The following is a 17,359-nucleotide window of genomic DNA, read 5'->3' on the forward strand; positions in this document are numbered from 1 at the left end:
GACACATTTCACTGGAACTAATCCAGGAATGATGTTGAGTCCTGAACATTACTGACGTTAGTTGAATGAACACCTGAGGAACTTAAAGAGGCAACGCAGGAGGGAAGAGCGGAAATGAAAAAAACAGAAATGCATCGGCTCCCCGACCTCTCTCAAAAAACTAATGCTCAATTATCAGCTGCCCGTTAGAACAGCAAGGAACAAACATTTTTCCAACCTCCAACACAAGCCTGGAACTCTTTTTAAAACTATTGACTCTGTGATTGGTCTGAAAAATTGCTGAAAAACTATATCAGCATTCCTGGTGTGGCTCTGAATTGGTTTCCATCCTACTGATCTGACTGATCTTCCTCTCTTCAACTTGGAGAAGCTTCCTCCACTTGTGCTGCCCTTTTTTGTGGCGTCCCTCAGGGATCTGTTCTGGGCCCATTATTTTCTGTATACATGCTTCCCCTTGGGGATATTTTGCACAGCCTTAACGCCAATTTCCATTTTCAGGTGGACAACACACTATATTTTCAGATAAAGCCTGGCACCACAGACTCTTCCTCCTCTTCCTGCTCGGCAAAGGTAAGGAGCTGCATGACAGAACATATTTTACGGTTAAATTCCTCATGAACCGGAATCCTTTTTATCGCCCGTTATGGACCCAGTTCTAGTTTTAGTTCGATTGATGTTAACATCCTGTGCTACAGCCTGGGTGGCTCATCGAGCAATGTGATGTCTGATCGCTGTATTTTCTTATTGTAATTTTATTGTGGTTTTAATGTGAAAGCACTTTGTAACGCTGTTTAAAGAAGTGCTATACAAATAAAGTTCTTGTTATTATTATTATTATTAGTTTGCTCTTTGTTTCAAAGTCACATGTGGTATTTCCTCCTGCTGAATGTTAGAATAACAATGATTTCAGCCTCTGGGATTACTCTACGTAGTATCTGGGAGGGACCTGCAGGCCTGCATGTCAGTTAGCTGACAATGGAGAGAAGATACAAGTAATGTCCTGAAATACATTTTTACTCTAATATTTATTCAACATTAAAGTTACTCGCCCCCAAAAAATCTTTAAAATATACTTCCCATAAAATGTATTCCTGGCACCTTCTATTGTTTTGAATGGGTGTGCTTTTAATAGAACTTTACTTTTAGTTGTATGTGACATGAGTCCATCCAAGGAACCAGTGGTGAAGAATGATCAGGTTTTCATGAAGATATATAACTTTTTTTTTGCTTCAAATTACTTGTAAAACTGTCCAGTTTTACTTGGAATACCTTGTTTGTCTATGGACAGTATGCCGTCAGAATTACAGAGAAAACACTTTGGACCAAACTATAGGATGTGAAGTGTAAATCAACACCTCCTGTTCAATGCTCTGCGCTGTATCATTACAACCTTCCGGTGTCTTCTGTCATACAGGTTGGACGGCTGGTGCCTGCCTGTACCCCTCACTTTAAACTGTGACAACTGTGTATTCTTCACATACTTCACATTCCACACGTCTCATGCACCGTCTTCACTATTGTCCAATTCTGTTTCTACAGATTACATTTTATAGTTTATTAAGTTTTTTTAAAAATCTATTTAATGTATGTATTATTTGTATGTATGTTTAATGTGTGTGAATGTAGAGTATTTTTAAAATAATGGTACCGCCTTAAACTCACAAAGCTGGTAACCTTGCAGGAGTTATGAAATATTGTGTATATTCCAGGTGCTTTTCTCAATACATTTGTCAGGGACCAAGCAGTTACGCAAAGAGGAAAACAGGTTTTTTGGAAAACTGGTTTACATTTACCCCCAAAAAATACTAAATATAAACTGGTTTTCTGTTACAATAAAAGAGGTCAACAAAACAAACTCAAAATATCTAACAAACTGAGATGTTAACACAACAACACAACAAACTGGGATGTTAACACAACAAACTGGGATGTTAACACAACAACACAACAAACTGGGATGTTAACACAACAAACTGGGATGTTAACACAACAACACAACAAACTGCGATGTTAACACAACAAACTGGGATGTTAACACAACAAACTGGGATGTTAACACAACAAACTGGGATGTTAACACAACAAACTGTGATGTTAACACAACAAACTGGGATGTTAACACAACAAACTGGGATGTTAACACAACAAACTGTGATGTTAACACAACAAACTGGGATGTTAACACAACAACACAACAAACTGCGATGTTAACACAACAACACAACAAACTGTGATGTTAACACAACAAACTGAGATGTTAACACAACAAACTGTGATGTTAACACAACAAACTGTGATGTTAACACAACAAACTGGGATGTTAACACAACAAACTGAGATGTTAACACAACAAACTGGGATGTTAACACAACAAACTGGGATGTTAACACAACAAACTGAGATGTTAACACAACAAACTGTGATGTTAACACAACAAACTGGGATGTTAACACAACAAACTGGGATGTTAACACAACAAACTGAGATGTTAACACAACAAACTGTGATGTTAACACAACAAACTGGGATGTTAACACAACAACACAACAAACTGCGATGTTAACACAACAAACTGTGATGTTAACACAACAACACAACAAACTGTGATGTTAACACAACAACACAACAAACTGCGATGTTAACACAACAAACTGGGATGTTAACACAACAACACAACAAACTGGGATGTTAACACAACAAACTGGGATGTTAACACAACAACACAACAAACTGCGATGTTAACACAACAAACTGGGATGTTAACACAACAAACTGTGATGTTAACACAACAAACTGGGATGTTAACACAACAACACAACAAACTGTGATGTTAACACAACAAACTGGGATGTTAACACAACAAACTGAGATGTTAACACAACAAACTGAGATGTTAACACAACAAACTGTGATGTTAACACAACAAACTGAGATGTTAACACAACAAACTGTGATGTTAACACAACAAACTGAGATGTTAACACAACAACACAACAAACTGAGATGTTAACACAACAAACTGGGATGTTAACACAACAACACAACAAACTGGGATGTTAACACAACAACACAACAAACTGAGATGTTAACACAACAAACTGAGATGTTAACACAACAAACTGTGATGTTAACACAACAAACTGAGATGTTAACACAACAACACAACAAACTGCGATGTTAACACAACAACACAACAAACTGAGATGTTAACACAACAACACAACAAACTGCGATGTTAACACAACAACACAACAAACTGTGATGTTAACACAACAAACTGGGATGTTAACACAACAACACAACAAACTGTGATGTTAACACAACAAACTGGGATGTTAACACAACAACACAACAAACTGTGATGTTAACACAACAACACAACAAACTGGGATGTTAACACAACAACACAAGAAACTGTGATGTTAACACAACAACACAACAAACTGTGATGTTAACACAACAACACAAGAAACTGTGATGTTAACACAACAACACAACAAACTGTGATGTTAACACAACAACACAACAAACTGCGATGTTAACACAACAACACAACAAACTGTGATGTTAACACAACAAACTGGGATGTTAACACAACAACACAACAAACTGTGATGTTAACACAACAAACTGGGATGTTAACACAACAACACAACAAACTGTGATGTTAACACAACAACACAACAAACTGTGATGTTAACACAACAACACAACAAACTGCGATGTTAACACAACAACACAACAAACTGTGATGTTAACACAACAAACTGGGATGTTAACACAACAACACAACAAACTGTGATGTTAACACAACAAACTGGGATGTTAACACAACAACACAACAAACTGTGATGTTAACACAACAACACAACAAACTGGGATGTTAACACAACAACACAAGAAACTGTGATGTTAACACAACAAACTGTGATGTTAACACAACAAACTGAGATGTTAACACAACAACACAACAAACTGGGATGTTAACACAACAACACAACAAACTGTGATGTTAACACAACAACACAACAAACTGCGATGTTAACACAACAAACTGGGATGTTAACACAACAACACAACAAACTGTGATGTTAACACAACAAACTGGGATGTTAACACAACAAACTGAGATGTTAACACAACAAACTGGGATGTTAACACAACAAACTGGGATGTTAACACAACAGACTGGGATGTTAACACAACAAACTGGGATGTTAACACAACAACACAACAAACTGGGATGTTAACACAACAACACAACAAACTGAGATGTTAACACAACAAACTGAGATGTTAACACAACAAACTGTGATGTTAACACAACAAACTGAGATGTTAACACAACAACACAACAAACTGAGATGTTAACACAACAAACTGGGATGTTAACACAACAACACAACAAACTGTGATGTTAACACAACAAACTGGGATGTTAACACAACAACACAACAAACTGTGATGTTAACACAACAACACAACAAACTGGGATGTTAACACAACAACACAACAAACTGTGATGTTAACACAACAAACTGGGATGTTAACACAACAACACAACAAACTGTGATGTTAACACAACAACACAACAAACTGGGATGTTAACACAACAACACAAGAAACTGTGATGTTAACACAACAAACTGTGATGTTAACACAACAAACTGAGATGTTAACACAACAACACAACAAACTGGGATGTTAACACAACAACACAACAAACTGTGATGTTAACACAACAACACAACAAACTGCGATGTTAACACAACAAACTGGGATGTTAACACAACAACACAACAAACTGTGATGTTAACACAACAAACTGGGATGTTAACACAACAAACTGAGATGTTAACACAACAAACTGGGATGTTAACACAACAAACTGGGATGTTAACACAACAAACTGGGATGTTAACACAACAAACTGGGATGTTAACACAACAAACTGGGATGTTAACACAACAACACAACAAACTGCGATGTTAACACAACAAACTGTGATGTTAACACAACAACACAACAAACTGCGATGTTAACACAACAAACTGGGATGTTAACACAACAAACTGGGATGTTAACACAACAAACTGGGATGTTAACACAACAACACAACAAACTGAGATGTTAACAACAAACTGACCTAACATAATGAGCCATGAGGGAGTTTATATGGTGGCTTGGTAAAACCAACTGAGACACATAGGTAATAATATAATATAATATAAAATATAAGGAGACCGAAGACAAAATGGCCTCAGTACCAACAGGAAATGATCAGCTCACTGTTTAATGCAGCAATAATTCATGAAGAGCTCTCAGCCAGCGACCCGGGGGATCGCTGCTTTACTTACAGTTTCCATCACAACCTCACCTCAGTGGTACAGAATAGCCCATGGGACTGAATTCAGCTGAGCCAGTCCTTTCCATTCAATTTCCAGCATCCTACTGGCTTTTCTCTCAGACCACTGAAGGTTTCCATTCTGTTGTACTCGGTCATTTCAGCCAGACTCGTGTGAGCAATGTGAAAGCTTGATGAGATGTGGTGGGAGGAGGCCGAGGAACAATGAATTAACTCCCAACCACCAAGAGGGATCCTTTGTGCACTGGTCTCCAAGGACATCTGACTTATATTTGGCGGACAAATAGCCATCTTGTCCAATAATGAGAAATAAATGAAGCTCCCCGAGACAGCAGAACAAGGTTTCCCTCTTGGAGACAAAGAAGTGAGAAGTGAATGGCAGCTTTGTGTTTTCTTTAGGGAGTCCTGAAGCCCTCAGCGTAAAGAGGGGGGTCCAGAACTGTGTCGGAGCAAATGCTGAATTTATTCATTGTGTAGAAAGTGATTTAGGAAAGAGCACACTGGAAAAAATACCCCTCTCAAAATAGTGAAAAAAAAATATTTCAAAGTTCTTTGACCTTAAAATAAGTGAAACTTCTGCTAATAGAACAATGAAAACTGTCTTGGTAAGATTTCTTGAAATGAGACATGATATTTAGAATATTGAGATCCTAAAATTAACAAGAAAAACTTAATTTAAGCTATATTTTGTCAGTATTTTCAACCTTTCTGTCTTGTAATAAGACACAAATGCTAAAAAAAATTGACTTTCCTCAACAATAGCTTTTTGCTTAAACAATTTTCATCTCAACGTCTCCATTTACGATATTTTCAACTTATTTTGAGTTGTATTATACTGGCACTTCTCCAGACTGTCTTGTACTTGAAATAGGATTACAAGGATTAAATAAGTATTTTGAGGTATAATGTCCTTATATTTAGTCACAATATGGAAACATATCGAAGCGCTGTGTTTTAAGATCAGCCAGCTACTCCTAAAAGTTGTTGTTTGTACCTCAAATGTAGACGTTTGCTTATTTTATCTTTCATGTAGAGTTGAACATTTAAGATGCATTTCACTAATTTCACCTTGAATAATCTTGTCCTTGAAACAACCTTGAAAGGTGTTTACCATACTTGAGTGAAAATACATTTGGTAGTAATATTACCATGGTTCTCGACCCCTCATTTTAAATAACCATACCATGTAAACAGTTCTCAAAATGAAATCAACCATTTATTTATAACTTTCACACAACACAAGAGCAAACTTTAACAAACAATTCCTTTTTATAACAATTGAAGAAAGCTGCACAACAGAATATGTCATGGTGGAACTCAATAAGAAAGGACCTGAACACCCGGCCTTGAGTTCACAGAGGCACTGAACAAATCTGGCATTCAACAAGCAATACTCGTGGTGTATTGCAGGAGCCTTGTAAATATTCTTAACATCTCTTTTATTTGTCAACAAAATCTTTCCAATCAGCCAGGCTGAGGTCTTTTTCATGGGTTGTGTCACAAAGGACCTCAGTTTGTATGATAGAAAGCAGTGTGGCAATGCACGTTGGGTATGTGAGATGTAAAGCGTAGTAGTAGGCGATGAGGTATAAAGTTCCCTCTGTGACCTGGTCTTTTGGGAACGTAGTCACTGGCACATCTCCCAGGAGGCCGTTTCATGGGCCGACAATGAGGACCGGACCAGAGAGTGGGCGTTTCCTCATGTAGTACTGGGCTCTTCTTTGAAATTATAAAAAAAAATGTCATCAAGATTATGCACTTGTGATTAAAAGATAATTTTGCTTTCATTTCCTTTCACATTGGTTCTCAGTCGAACACATTGAAAATTTTGAAATCAAATATGAAACCAGACAGAATGTGAAAAGGCGTGTGTATTTTGTATACAAAATATCTTTACCAAACAAGCTGTACTTCAATTTAAAATAACTTTTTTGATACCTTTGTTTGTTGAACCAGTTACTTTCTTAAATGTATCTATGCTTGTTATAGTTAACTTTAGGTAACATACTTAAATTTCAATTTCAGTAAGAAAACAGTTCTACAAGGCAAACGTGTTAAAATGTGTTATCAACAGCAGTATATCTTCATAACTCATTCATATCTTTTCTGCCTAAAATCTTTGCATTTTCCCTTTGAGTGTGCTAAACCTATACGTCAATAATTTATATTTTAAGCACCAAAATGTGATTTAAAAAACAAAATCCCATATTACTTTTCCCTCCATTATCAATGCTGCAGTTTCTGTTGCTTTATTTGCTCAGAATAGAACGTATGATTACACTATAACCGTGGTTCTCTGAGTGAGAGACTATCTCTCCACCCAGTTACGTATTTCATATGTATGGGGTAACTCTTTAAGACACCCCGTGAGGAGATGGTGCAGCCCATAACCCAATACACCGAAATGTGACAGATGAACTATTTACAAATGTACACTATTTACACACCGATCAGATGATGCCCTGCCAAGCCTGGAAGGTAGAGGGACTGCTTAGGTCGGACCACAAGACGCCAGAAAGACCCAAGGAACCTTGACGAGGCTCTGCAAGACGCAAAGGCCAACACCGTCAAGGAGACTGAGGTCGATGAGTAGTCACAAAGGAGGCCCTACACACTGGCAGGGGCCTGGTCTCTGTCCAGTCATCTACCGATGAGCCACGCTCAGCACTCGCTCCGCAAAGGAGGGACCAGCAGCTACATTTAGATGGTAGAACTTAACAAACATGGACCAAGTGAAGCACCTCGCCATAAAGCCCATGAGGTAGTTATGGTACGGGTTGAGTGTGCCCGAACCCCGGACGGGACAGGCATCCCCAAGCACATATACTCCTGCTGGGTTTCCACAACCCAGTGGGACAGTCTAGATGTCGACAGAGGACTGCCCAATTTTGCTGGTGTCAAAGGAAATGAAAGGCTGATCGGTCTTCCTATAAGACCGTGTGCGCTGGATGTACTCTGCCAGAACCCTAACTGGCCATAGCATAGACAGGCTCCTGTCCTCCTGGTCTCCCCAAAGTTGGTGGAATATCTGGGATTTTCTATGTTTGGACTCTGACCATGTCATGATGGAAAGTCCATCCCTTAAAGAGAAACACATTTTTTATGAATAGATGTTTCAATGAGTCTACATTGGTTGTATGTTAATAAGTTTCCTTTAGGGTTGTATTCTGGAGACTCCACAAGGCTTGATCTGTAATAATGAGGTTAATAATAATTTTCACATCTGATTATGATATAACTGCAGAAAAATGAATTTATAGAGCGCATATCTACTCTAGTCACGGTGATGAATTAATATTCCAACACAGAATGCATTCACACAGGGGAAACAGCTTCAAAACAAACGGGAAAATATAAGGTTAAAGAAGAGCAGTGAGGAATAATAAAGTGAAACAGTGATCGCAGTGCCGTGCTGCTCCGCTTCTATTGTCCAATGAATTAATATCGTATAATCTAATGAAGTCCGACATTAACAAGTCAGGAACTTTCTGGTTTTGGCTGCAGCAGCAGTGTTGCTTCGAGGCCATGAGGTGAAAGCAGTATCGTTTCATCCCCTTCCGACATCGGGGCACTACAATCTATTGACACCATTACAAAGATATATCAGTCCTGCGCTGGAAGTTCTCCACTTGTAGTTGGTACTTTCTTTACTAGGGTAATGATATTGTTGTCATGCGTGCTGCGTTTGAGTCACATGTAACGTGCTGGCCCAAGAGATCGTTTCCACTGACGTCAGGATTTTCCCATGATCCTCTCTGATTCGCTCGTGTCCGCCATTCTTTATGTGAACAACATGGGGGTAACCGTTGAGGAAGACGCAAAATGGGAGTTATGTGAGCGGTTGTCAGATTTTCTAACAATTCTGCTCACAATAATGTCTCGTTATTCAGTTTACCTCCTGTTAAACAGCATGAAGGGCCAAAAGTCCAAGAATTCACTCGCAGACGTCAAAGACAGCAGCTCACAAATCTGAACAGATCGGATAAAACCTACAAGCTACAAACGCAGACGAGTATTTTGTGAAGGGAAAGGTTTTTTGTCCATTACTACCCTGACTTATGTGTTTTTATAATAACAGGAAAAAAAACATTTTCTTAGTAGGAAGACCTGCGTATGAGATGCACAGGGCGGAGGTAGACTGGAACCCCACACTAAAACTTTGGCCACTCCACAATCAAAAGTGCATCAGTTCCTGGATCAGTTGAAGGTGAAAGCGGGAGCACAGGATTCCAAAATGTCTGCTGGTGCCAACAACTTTGATGTGGAACCTTCCAGAGACAGTGAAGAAGTTACATGTAGGTTGAGTGTCCCGAAATGTTAAATATTTTGTGAACGAATATGTTAAAATACTAATTATTTGTTCATACAGAATCATTGATGTATTCGCTCATTTCTTCATTCATTGACTCAAGTACACAGTGATATTTCACTGTCTGTGAAATACCTTTTGACCCTGCCGTAATTATGTGGCAGTTTCATTGTAGTAAAAGTTTATTAAGATTAAAAAAATTTCACGGTAAAACTATAGAATTGTAAATTCAATTCAATTCAATTTTATTTGTAAAGCTCTAAATCACATCAGCAAACATCTCACTAAATATTTCTTTGTTAAACTCTTTTTTTTAACAGCTACCTTGGGCCCGTCAGAAGATTGCAGTGAAGACATTACATCTGAAATGTCGATGACATGGAACACCCGATCATCGGCTTTAATGTAATCGAGGGACGAGCCCTGACCAAGGACACAAGGGAAGACAATGTTCTAGATAGTCGCATGGTCAAGAGTCTGTGCACAGCAGTGGAGGTAGACTACAGAGCCATAGATCTGTTTTATCTGTCCTAAGAAGGCAAGAGCCTGAAAACCAGCCCATCTTAGTCAGAGTAGGCAGACAACCTGTAACAATCCCAGGGAACAAAGTGACGGTAGTACAGTGTGGGAGGCAAAACAAGAGTGAGATGAGTGCAACACATGCAGTGCTCGAGTCAAACCTGGAGACCCCCTGGGCATCTGGCCTTGCCTGTGGAAAATACGACTGATTATGATATTGTGCTGGGCAGTCGTACCACACTTGGCCTGTTGCACAGTGTTGTTGCCATTCTCCCATTACAGACAAAGTCAGCCGAGAAACACACATCTCAGGAATCAGGTAGCAGTGTTGCTCCGCCTGTGCAGTCCGGTGGAGAGTCACGAGGTGAGACTTGGGATCCACCATCTGGCTGAAGCCCAGAGAGAGAGTGGGTTAAACTAATGCCCAGAGAAGAATGTGATGTTTTTGCAAAAGATGATTGGGATATGGGTTGCATTCAAAATTGGAGATGGAGATACAGCTAAGAGACAATGTGCCTGTCCAAAGGACAGACAATTCAATCCCTGGACACCTCTGTCAGGGAGTTAAAACTCACATTCAGGACTTACTCCATCGGTGCTGGATCCAGAAGTCCTCCTCTTCATACTCCCCCCCCCACTCCGACGACAGGCTACTCGATGTGAAAACAGCCTGACCGACATCCTATTCCCAGAATTCAAGAGATTCCAGAAAACTTGGGCGGTAACTCCTGATTCACGGTGCTGGACCAGGGAAAGGCCTATCACCAGCAGTGTTGCCACAGTTACCTTGAAAAAGTAATCAGATTACTAGTTACTCATTTATAAGTAACTTAGTTCCTTTACTGATTACTTGTTTTTAAAAGTAACTAAGTTAGATTATAAGTTACTTTTTTAGTTACTCTCAGCAGCTGGTGACAACACCCCCATCGTCTGAACAAGGAAATGATAAAACTGCTGACCCCTGCCTCCTGCACCTTGTTTATATATATTTAACCTTTGACCTTCATTCTTTGATGTATTTATATCTGAATCACACTTTTATTTTTACAATTACTGGTATTTATTTACCCCGTGATGTAGTTGTTTGTTATTGCATTATATATCTATTTATTTATTTGCACTGCTTGATCTTAGCCCCCGGCCAGCTCAGTAGGTAGAGCATGAGACTCTCAAGACTGACACCCCCACCACCCGCAAACGGATAAGAGGGAGAAAATGGATGGACGGATGTTTGATCTTAGCTACCATATACTTGCCCCTTGATTGATTGAAAAAGGGGTGGAGCTTCCTGCCAATTTATCTTTTCACTCAGAAAAATTACAAATACAGTGGAACATCTCTGCAGTTGTGTTCTTGTTGCAATGTTAAGGTTTAGTGATGATGCTTGTTAGTTCCGATTCTTTTGCGTCACCTGAACGCACCGTTAGAGCGAGTTGGCCTGTGATTGGCTGAGAGTGGAGAAGGGGGCGGGTCAGGTCAGCTTGCACAGCACTGTCAGGAAACTGTGCGTGTGTGTGTGTGTGTGTGTGTGTGTGTGTGTGTGTGTGTGTGTGTGTGTGTGTGTGTGTGTGTTTGGAGCAGAACAAAGCAGCGGCGAGGACAGGTGGCCAGTTGTCTCAGTCTGGCTGCACAAGATCATAAAACAATGAACAACCCTTTTTAAAAATGTGGGTGATGTTTAAAACGTATAGTATTTTCACACAAACAAATGTATATCACATAAATGTTCTTACAATTGTGTACGGCCTCGAACCAAGTTGCTCGATGCCTTCTCGCTCCTTCTCGTAACGGCCGACCTTCAAGGTGGTGGCGCCCGGGTATAGACGCCATAATCCATCGACGGAGTTGTACTTCAAAGGTCATTAGCTTTTAAACTAGAATTTTAAATTGCTATTCAAAGATGGAGACAGTGGTGTTCCACCGTAAGGAATGTCATGAATGTCAAACAAAATCATAAATGTCTGTTGGCCTCCAAATTTATTTCCAGGAGTTCACAACCTCCGGCTTGCCTACACAAACGTCATCACTGCGGTGAGGAATTCAAAAAAAACAAAAAGCGCGTGATACACTTTGGACCATCTGCTGCACAACTCAGAGACCTGTTGGGACGGCTAGAACCGTAAAGATAACGTGAGCCTCGGGAAGCATTTAACTTGTTTAGATTAACTGTGTTTGAGTAAATATAATGTGATAGTCCGCTGGTCGGAACACGGACGACATTGACTTCAAAGTTGTGTGATTTATTTGAGCACGTTATAGACATTTAGTTTATGCAGGTATTATCGGTGAAAAAAGTTTAAGGACTTGTAAAAGTGGAATTTGTAGTTTTGTAGCTCTAAAGCGATCATGCTCTATTGTCAATCATAGCTCCCGCTAAACCCACTGGTCGGCCACCTGGCAGAAAGAATGTCTGCACCTCCTCGCTGCTCCGCGGGGTTGATCTCTGTGTTCATGTCTGTTCCTGAGCGTTTAAAAATGGCGGTTACTTCTAATGAAGGAGCTGCTGTCCTGACCCTGGCCAATCAGCGGCCTGACGTCATTGTCTGCCCACCTCAGCTCGCTCGGAACCTCGGTCGAGAAGGAACCAGGGAAGTACCTGGTATCATCTAGGAACACCTCATAATAAAGCCGAGCCGAGCGAGTAGGTGCTAGTGGAAAGGCCGTAATAGTGTTGTGTAGTATAATAGTGTTGTGTAGTATAATACTGTTGTGTAGTATTTGTGGAGAGAAAAATAAATCTATAAGTACACAACCACAAATTCCACTTTTGCAAGTATTGAAATCTTTTTCACCAATATCTCCTATCTATCATTTCGTCTTGTCTTATGAAACAAGATATGAAATAATTTGATAACAGATGTTTTTATCTGTCTATATATTATATATATTTATATGTTTAATCCTTTCATCCTGGCTGGCGTTGGTCCAAGTTTCTGGGAGACCTCATTTTTTGAGATGAATTGTCGTTATGTCATTCGCTACATTTTTGTACCACTGACTGAAAAAAGTACTTGGCCACATTAATACTATGCTCAGTCGCACGCCTGACTTTCAGTGGTATGTGGCATTGATGGCTGCCCCAGCGAGTACCGGGTGTGTAACTTCTATTATTAACACATGAAACGAAAGCACACACACGTCTTCTCCACGTAGAAGGAGAGGAGGAAGCGTCGGCTCGACATTGTTTTCCAGGAATATGTGGAATAACAGCCACAAACAGCCAAACAGCCTTGAAATGGTTCCTGCAGCACAGGAACTTTCTTCTGAGGTTGCAGGAGGTTCAGACATCGTCACACAAACGGTATGACTTTTCTAGTGTTCAGGTCTTTTCCACTTTCATAGGGATATTTTGTCCGTCACTTTTAAAAATGGTCATAACACAAATCAATACCGGGCATGGAGACTTAAGGCTGTTGTGCCGTTCTTATTTTTTAATCATGATTTTTTCGGATCTGTTCCAGAGTGGATTTCAAGAGGGTGAAGAACGCCACGAGGAAATCAGCCTTTTCAAACAAGCAACTGCATTTCTTCTCCAGGCCAGGGAAAGCCAGCGACTAACACAGGTAAATGGTATGGTATTTTTAGTAGTAGTAGTAATAATAATAGGTAATGATATTTGAAGGCGTCTTTATCGGAGGGCACTGTACAAACAAGCAATTACAACAGCACATTAAAAGCAGTAAAAAGAACACAGGAGCCTGGGTAACTGACATCAGATGGACATAGAGCTGCAATCTGAAATGGGATGAATGAGTCAGGTTTCTTTGTTGGAGATACGAGAGCTAAACTTAAAACCTGCTGTGCAAGATTTTTCAAATAAAAACGCTAAATTTACTACTAATATGAAATAATCCCTCTTAGTCATCAGATAGGACCCAGTAGGGATGCATGACTGTGGATATAGCATTTATGCATTTCCCAGGTTTGGGGAAGATCCTGAAAGTCATATTCTTTTAAGTACTGACATTTGAGTTATGGTCTATGACTGACGGATGCAGCCAGAGTCTCCACCGACACAGGGAGCTTTTATTAAATAGTCAGAGCCAACAAGTTTACGATCGGCGTTCACCGAGGCAGTCCAGGTCCAGGCAGGGGTCGGTACCAAAACAAAGCACAGAGACCAGAAGGAGCAGATTTAAATACATGAAGAGAGGGAAGGTACAGGTGAGACAAAGCAGGCTGATTATCCACAGAGGACACAGGAAGGGCAAGTGACAGAGACGCAACAACAAAACAGGAAGTGAACACAGTAAGAGAGGCAGACTTGACGAACACAGACAGAACCTTACACCCACGCTCCTCACCTGTGGAACAAATGTGTGTCGGTCAAACTCCCTGCTCCCACTGTGGCAGCTGGGCTTCTGTCGGTTTCACTGAGGTGGCAGAACTTCCCAATTTTCACATCATGTCACTGGCAGATTACTTGAATCGTAGTTTCATGAGCTGTTTACATGTTTTCATTTAGAGATATTCTTTTAACCATATTACCATAATGGTTGGTGGGTTTTTGATTGTTAAAGCTGATCTCTTACTGCATTTAGGAAGATCGGGTGGATCAAGGTTTTGCCAATCAGATTTTGAAGCATTTCTATATTCAGAATAAAATGCCACCATAATGCTTTATCCTTCTTCCCTCTGGTCCACCTGGAGAGCGGTTCACCAGATGGTGGCTGGAGTCCAGCAACACCAGGCTGCGTTGTAGGAGCGCCTGAAAAATCAAGTGAGCAGTGTGACCGAGAAACATTCTGGGGACCTGAATCAACTGAAGAGTGAAGCAATGAGGACATTTGACCAGTTTGTTGACCCTTTCAACCAAATTGCCACAAAACGTCTGCAGAATAAAACAATCAGAGAACTCTTTAAACCAGTAGGAGCAGAGATCTTCACAAACAAAAATACAGCATGCTATGTCAGAAATGGTGACTCTGGAACACTTGCTATTTAAAAGAAAAGCTGTTATTATAAAGCATTATTGAAAAGGGTGGAGCAGCTCTTGCTGCATCCAAAAAATCTTCAAATGATTGAAGAGGGTTCACAACCGTGCAAGGAAGGATTTGTTTCTGATTTTGTTGATGGAGAAATCTTTAAGTTGCACCCACTGTTTTCTAAAGTTCCCACTGCATTGCATTTCATTTTATATACAGATGAAAATGAATTGTGCTATCCTCTTGGATCTTGGGCTACTAAAAAGAAATGATTAGTAATTTATTGCACATTAGGGAACATAACTCCTCAACATAGATCAATACTTGCTGCCATTCAACTGCTTGCAAAAAGATCTTTCTGACTGTAGTATTGATAAGATACTAGAGAGGATTAATCTTGACCTGACTGAAGTGTATAATAGAGTACTTCTATCTGTGTGTGGTGATACTCTCGCTCAGCACAAAGTGGCTGGATTCAAGGAAGGTGTAGGTTTGCCTACAGTGATGCACCGACATTGAAACATCAAGCACTGACTTTCTAAAAGAAAATTAAAAAACAATATATGTGATAAACCAAAGAATCAAGTTGATAGAATTTCCTCACTTTGATATTATCAATCAAAGCTCACAAGACATTATGAAGGTTGTTCTCCTTGGTGGTGCCCCACAGGAAATCAAGTGTGTTTTAAAGCATTTTGTGCTTTCAAGGTGTTTTGATTTAGATACGCTGAACAGTGTGATGGTTGGTTTCCCTTATTCTCCTCTGGATGTAAGAGACAAGCTTTGCCCTGGATCCATGAATACGCTGTCGTCAAATGACAATAAACTGAAACGATCTGCTGGACAGATGTTGGTTTCGTTGAGGATCCTGCCTTTCCTCTTCGACATAATTGGAGAAAATGAATACAACAAAAATGCTGCTTAAGTTTTTAGAGTTCGTCTCTCAACTCTCTCGACTCTCTCAAGGCTGAAGCTCTTATTAGAGGAACATCTGAAAGACTTCACGCTACGTTTTCCAGATATGAAGATCATACCTAAACAGCATTATCTTTTGCCTCTTCCCTCACAGATCCAAGCTCTTGGCCCCACGGTGACACATACAGTGTGTACATGTGCTTTGAGTCCTTTGTTTATTCAAGCTGTGGCCTTTGAAAAGCAGTTTTAAGAACATTTGTAAATCCCTCGTTAAGCACAACCAACTCTATGAATGTATTCTAAATGTGTATGAGAAACAGCCATTATTTTCAAGTGAACTAAGAATGGTTCCTGTTTCTGAGGTGAACAATATGAACTGTGTGGAAGATTAAAGGTTTTCTGGGTTCAGATGAAGTGGATTAGATCATCTCTGTACCTCGGATTGTGCAACATGGAAATAAGTGGAAAGACTTTGGTTATTGATAATGTCATACACAATGTTCCAGAGTTTGGACTTGTGAAAAATATCTGTGTTGTAACTGGATCAATGTATTGCTTCGAATGCCAACTTCGTTCCACAACTGCATGGAATGAGCGTTATTAGCTTGTGAGGTAGAAGTTCCCCGTCTTACTCAAGCAAATGTTTTTGTCGACGCTGAAAAACTTATTGATCCTACAGCAAAACGGCAAGTACATCTCAATTAAATATGAATCACCGACATCATTGCACATATAAATACTTCTCATTTAAAAAAAAGAAATGAAGTCTTCATTTCAGTGTTTGTGTTAATTTGGTATGAAGCTCAGACTGACAGAACGTTGGCTGATGGGCTCCGGGCATTCTGCAGCTGCTGCTCCAATATCTGAAACACATCACTTTATTTTAATTAGTTTTAGTTATCTAGATATGTCATAAAGTTTGTACAAATAAATACTTTTAAAAAGAAGGGTTTTTGTTTCATTTGTCTAATACAGTTTTATTTTAAAATAGTTAATAAAAAAATTACCATGAGAAAAGTGTAATTCTGAAATCTGGCTTTACGGAACAAGTAAAGAAACTTTTTAATTGTTCTCTTGTGGACACTGATGTGATCTGGAATGACACTATTCTGCACAACTTCCAAGTTGATCAAGCACAATCGCAACTCGCATCATCAGTGGAACGGCAGCGTCATTCATTTTCCATCATCGTTCACATTGTTTCACAAAAGACTGCCTCCTCACACAACTTTTTTACTTTCCATTCCACGTCTATGTGTTCCAGCAAAACAACTTTACCCACAGATTTCTCACCCTGGGAGGCAGAGTGATCCATTCCACGTCACA

The sequence above is a fragment of the Lipophrys pholis genome, assembly GCF_963383615.2.
Source record: "Lipophrys pholis genome assembly, chromosome: 21".
NCBI lineage: Eukaryota > Metazoa > Chordata > Actinopteri > Blenniiformes > Blenniidae > Lipophrys > Lipophrys pholis.